This window comes from Poeciliopsis prolifica, unplaced genomic scaffold (genome assembly GCF_027474105.1).
Source record: "Poeciliopsis prolifica strain line A6 unplaced genomic scaffold, Auburn_PproV2 SCAFFOLD004, whole genome shotgun sequence".
Classification (NCBI taxonomy): domain Eukaryota; kingdom Metazoa; phylum Chordata; class Actinopteri; order Cyprinodontiformes; family Poeciliidae; genus Poeciliopsis; species Poeciliopsis prolifica.
In genome coordinates, this window is record NW_026562379.1 from 19,467,417 (window position 1) to 19,473,416 (window position 6,000).

General features: G+C 46.3%; 1 protein-coding gene across 1 annotated transcript in view; it reads right to left on the reverse strand.

Moving 5' to 3' along the window:
- Nucleotides 1-6,000, reverse strand: part of dlc (deltaC) — a 279,279-nt gene that overhangs the window by 92,474 nt on the left and 180,805 nt on the right. The window lies entirely within an intron of this gene.

Here is a 6,000-nt window from a genome sequence, read left to right on the forward strand (position 1 = left end):
ACAGAGGTAGCCACTAAGCTAGCCATGGAGGTAGCTAATGAGCTAGCCTGGGAGCTAGCCCCGGAGCTAGCCATGGAACTAGCTAATGAGCTAGCCTTGGAGCTAGCCCTGGAGCTAGCCTTGGAGTTAGCTATGAAGTTAACCATGGAGCTAGTCATGGATATAGCAGTGGAGCTAGCCATGGAGTTAGCTATGGAGCTAGCCACGGAGTTAGCCATGGAGTTAGCTATGGAGCTAGTCATGGAGTTAGCCATGGAGCTAGCCACGGAGTTAGCCATGGAGTTAACCATGGAGCTAGTCATGGATATAGCAATGGAGCTAGCCATGGAGTTAGTCATGGAGTTAGCCATGTAGTTAGCCATGGAGCCAGTCATGGAGGTAGCCATACGGTAAATAAGTGAAGCTACATGCAGCAAATCTACATGCGAGAAAAGGTGGATTGAGTTGAACTTCAACAGGTTTCCCTGTGCTGTGCAGCAAGGCACTAAGATAATAACATCTATATTTCCAAGTTTCATTGAGGTAACAGAATTATTCTACCTTTGCAGGGTGGCAATGGATGGGATGTGAAACTACAGCTGTTTTGCCCTTCAATGTTGTCTGCAGGCGCAAAATTTCTGTATGTAAACAATAACAATAACCCTACAAATACACACACACATATACATATGTCATAGTCATATATATCTATATGACACGCATCTAGTCATATCTTCTTATAGCTACTCTTACTCTGTGGACCTCATAATTTCAGCTCTAACAGCCTGAACTCCATCCAAACGTTCCTGTTTCAAGCTGAACCAGATCGAGATGCAGACACGGCAATATTAAGCACTTCAATCAGCAGAGATCAAGATTCATCAACTGGAGAGGAATTCTGAAGTAACCCAGATTCAACTTCATGACCCAAAACCACGACCAGCTCAGAAAGAACTTCAGTCAGGAGAAATGAGGATGGAGCAACTGGAAGTGAATATTGCGATAAATGCTGTTTCTGCCAAGCAGCTCACCTGGAGATGAACCGAAAAGCATTTCACACTTTGGATCTGACGGCTAACAGGAAGGAACCGTCGCTGAAACACATCCTGCAGCCACTTGTTGCAGCTTTGGGCCAAAATGAGCTTCGTTATCAACATTCACTCCACAATAAATGGCTCAATTTCAACACTTCATTATAAAAGCCTGGAAGAAAAGCTGAAGCTCCTCTTCCTGCTGCCTGGACATCCGAGACAAACTTTCCTTCACACAGTCCAGCCTTCGTCCATCTGACCTGAATAACAACCTGCTGGCTCATCAGCTGATTTACAGGCCGACCTCTGACCTCCCGTTCGTAGCAACGTCACTGGAAAATCTGTTTGAGCGGCTAAGCAGCCGCTGTCAGTCCGATTTCCATGGTTACCAAAGCACTGACACGGCCTAGTCAAAGGCTTCAAGGACATCCATATAAAAACAGATGGAGATGGTTCTGGTTCTGTTGGACCTCTGTTGATCATGTTACTGAACAATCTGACTGGAGAACTGGGTCATACTCTTCGGTCCAGAACTCAACTGGTTCCAGTTCTAGACTGGTCCCAGTTCTAGACTGGTCCCAGTTCTAGACTGGTTCCAGTTCTAGACTGGTCCCAGTTCTAGACTGGTCCCAGTTCCAGACTGGTTCCAGTTCCAGACTGGTTCCAGTTCTAGACTGGTTCCAGTTCTAGACTGGTTCCAGTTCCAGACTGGTCCCAGTTCTAGACTGGTTCCAGTCCTAGACTGGTCCCAGTTCTAGACTGGTTCCAGTCCTAGACTGGTCCCAGTTCTAGACTGGTCCCAGTTCTAGACTGGTTCCAGTTCTAGACTGGTCCCAGTTCTAGACTGGTTCCAGTTCCAGACTGGTTCCAGTTCTAGACTGGTCCCAGTTCAAGACTGGTCCCAGTTCTAGACTGGTCCCAGTTCTAGACTGGTCCCAGTTCTAGACTGGTCCCAGTTCAAGACTGGTCCCAGTTCTAGACTGGTCCCAGTTCTAGACTGGTCCCAGTTCTAGACTGGTCCCAGTTCCAGACTGGTCCCAGTTCTAGACTGGTTCCAGTTCCAGACTGGTCCCAGTTCTAGACTGGTCCCAGTTCTAGACTGGTTCCAGTTCCAGACTGGTCCCAGTCTTAGACTGGTCCCAGTTCTAGACTGGTTCCAGTTCTAGACTGGTCCCAGTTCTAGACTGGTTCCAGTTCCAGACTGGTTCCAGTTCTAGACTGGTCCCAGTTCTAGACTGGTCCCAGTTCTAGACTGGTCCCAGTTCTAGACTGGTTCCAGTTCTAGACTGGTCCCAGTTCTAGACTGGTTCCAGTTCCAGACTGGTCCCAGTTCTAGACTGGTTCCAGTTCTAGACTGGTCCCAGTTCTAGACTGGTTCCAGTTCCAGACTGGTCCCAGTTCTAGACTGGTTCCAGTTCCAGACTGGTTCCAGTTCCAGACTGGTCCCAGTTCTAGACTGGTTCCAGTTCTAGACTGGTCCCAGTTCTAGACTGGTTCCAGTCCTAGACTGGTCCCAGTTCTAGACTGGTCCCAGTTCAAGACTGGTCCCAGTTCTAGACTGGTCCCAGTTCTAGACTGGTTCCAGTTCTAGACTGGTCCCAGTTCTAGACTGGTCCCAGTTCTAGACTGGTCCCAGTTCTAGACTGGTTCCAGTTCTAGACTGGTCCCAGTTCTAGACTGGTTCCAGTTCTAGACTGGTCCCAGTTCTAGACTGGTCCCAGTTCTAGACTGGTCCCAGTTCAAGACTGGTCCCAGTTCTAGACTGGTTCCAGTTCTAGACTGGTCTCAGTTCTAGACTGGTCCCAGTTCTAGACTGGTTCCAGTTCTAGACTGGTCTCAGTTCTAGACTGGTCCCAGTTCTAGACTGGTCCCAGTTCTAGACTGGTTCCAGTTCTAGACTGGTTCCAGTTCTAGACTGGTTCCAGTTCTAGACTGGTTCCAGTTCTAGACTGGTCCCAGTTCTAGACTGGTCCCAGTTCTAGACTGGTCCCAGTTCAAGACTGGTCCCAGTTCTAGACTGGTTCCAGTTCTAGACTGGTCTCAGTTCTAGACTGGTTCCAGTTCTAGACTGGTCCCAGTTCTAGACTGGTTCCAGTTCTAGACTGGTCCCAGTTCTAGACTGGTCCCAGTTCTAGACTGGTTCCAGTTCTAGACTGGTCCCAGTTCTAGACTGGTCCCAGTTCTAGTTCGACATCAGAGGCCAATGGGTAAACCAGCCTCTAGCTCAAGATGAATACATAGCCAAACATTTATGTAACATTTAAAACTAAATAATCTTCTTTATTAATGCCAAATAAACAATAAGGATATAAACAGTGACGTGTAAAATGTTGGGTCGTTCTGCTTAAATTTGCTTAATGTGGTTCTTTTACTGCTCTGCTGCTGCATTTGGATCCATCTGCCTCTAGCAGCCAGTCTGCTGATGTTACAGGACCGACTTCAAGATGTTCAGACATTTCTGAACCCAAATAGGGAAAACCTGGAGCCGTATTTGTGGTCAGCGCCGTCCTCTCCTGGATGTTTGGTACATTAGCTAGTCAACACAAAGGTAACATTGGCTAGTCACCATGTACCAAACATTAACAATGTCATCATTTAGCTAACATTAGCTAGTCATCGGGTAGCTAACATTAACTAATCATCAGATAGCTAATATTTGATCATCACATGTAGCTTTCATTAGCTACTCATGTACATAACATTAGCTACTCATCATGTAGCTAACATTAACTGGTCTCATGTAGTTAACATTAGCTTCTCATCAGGTAGCTAACATTAGCTACTCACCATGTAGCTAACGTTAGCTAGCCACACTGTAAATATCATTAGCTACTCATGTAGGTAACATTAGCTAGTCACCATGTAGGTAACATTAGCATGTTACCACGTAGCTAACATTAGCTACTCACCATGTCACTAACATTAGCTAATCAGCACATAGGTAACATTAGCTAGTCACCATGTACCAAACATTAACAATGCCATCATTTAGCTAACATTAGCTAGTCATCGGCTAGCTAACATTAACTAGTCACCATGTCGCTATGATTAGCAACTCATGTTAGCTACTCATGTAGCTAACATTAGCTAATCAGCAGATAATTAACTACTCATCATGTAGCCAACATTATCTAGTCACCATGTAGCTAACATCAGCTACTCATGTAGGTAACATTAGCTGGTCACCATGTAGCTAACATTAGCTTCTCACCATGTAGCTAATGTTATCTAGCCACACTGTAACTATCATTAGCTACTCATGTAGGTATCATTAGCTAGTCACCATGTAGCTAACATTAGCTACTCATGTAGGTAACATTAGTTTCTTGTCATGTAGCTAACATTAGTTAGTCACCATGTAGCTAACATTAGCTAATCATCATGTAGGTAAAATTAGCTAGAAAAACTCTGTACAAAGCTTTTGCCTTATGCTACCATGACTGCAACACACCGTCTCTGCACAGCAGCTGTAGGTCTCCGTCTCTGGCTGGTCTAAAACCGGCATGATCACCTTCGCGCTCATGTTGCGTTTAAAGGCGGCTCAGAAAACACAGATATGGGAAGTGTGGGAGCCTTTATTGTATGAAAATGAAGATAGGAATGGTAGAGTAGTAGTCTTGCGATCGGAGGATTGTAGGTTAGATTCCAGCTTCCTCTTGCCACATGTTGATATGCCTCTGGGCAAGGCACTTTACCCCAAATTGCCTACCGATCTGTGTATCCGTGTATGAATGTGCGTGATATTGTGAGTCCTGGGTGAATATGACTAGTGTAAAGTGCTTGGAGTGGCCAAAATGACTGGAAAAGCTCAATACAAGTTTGGTACATTTAGGAACAACAGAAAGATGGCCACTCTGATGTAAAAATGAAAGAAACAGATTCCACTCCACGGCGGACTCTGTGGGCAGAGAAAACGCCACAATGCCCCCCAAAGCCCACCGGGTCTGGTTCCACATAAAGAACTGGGATTTCTCTGTTTCAATAGAAATTGTCTCATGAAGAGGTCAGAGGTCACATGTGGGGTTCCCCAAGGCTCCATTCAATATCCATATGATCCCAGTGGGTAGGATAACCCTAACCCAGGAAATAAGATCCGTTACTATTCTCTAATTAGACTTCATGTGAAGGCGAGACGAGTTCTACACCAGCCCGGTTCTGCACCATCGGTTCTGCACCATCCGGTTCTGCACCACCCGGTTCTGCACCACCCGGTTCTGCACCACCCGGTTCTGCACCATCGGTTCTGCACCACCCGGTTCTGCACCACCCGGTTCTGCACCATCGGTTCTGCACCACCCGGTTCTGCACCATGGGTTCTGCACCATCGGTTCTGCGCCACCCGGTAGTTTATAAATCGCTGAAGTATTAAAGATCTGCTGCTGGATCGACCTGCTGGTTCTGGTTCTGCTCTGCATCAGAACCAGAACCAAACATAGAAAAGCAGCTTTCAGCTTCTATGCTCCACAGATCTGGATCAAACTTCCAGAAAAGTGAAACGCAGCAGAAACCCTGAGCTCCTTTAACCTAGACTGAAACCAGCTGGTTAGAGTTGCTATGGAAACATAATCAATAATCTGATGCGTATGAATGATTTTCATCAATCCAGATTTATGTAAAACCCTTTAAACTGCTTTGATGCTGAAATGTTCCATACAAATAAACTCGATAGATTGATTGATTATCAGCAGAGCCACGCCCTCCTGCAGGCGTTCCGGTCCAGATTCCCGGCTTCCCGTCCTTCCGGATCCGTTTACTGAGTTTCCTTCAGCTGCAGGCCGACAGCAGTCTCTCGCCTGCTTTGGTTGGCATGAAATTCATTTTAACGATTATGAGTATTGAGGCTCTTAGAGGTCCGGATCACTCACAGGCGGTCCAGTTCTGGACAAAGCTTTTGCCTTATGCTACCATGTCTGCAACACACCGTCTCTGCACAGCAGCTGTAGGTCTCCGTCTCTGGCTGGTCTAAAACCGGCCGCTCTCCTGAATTTAT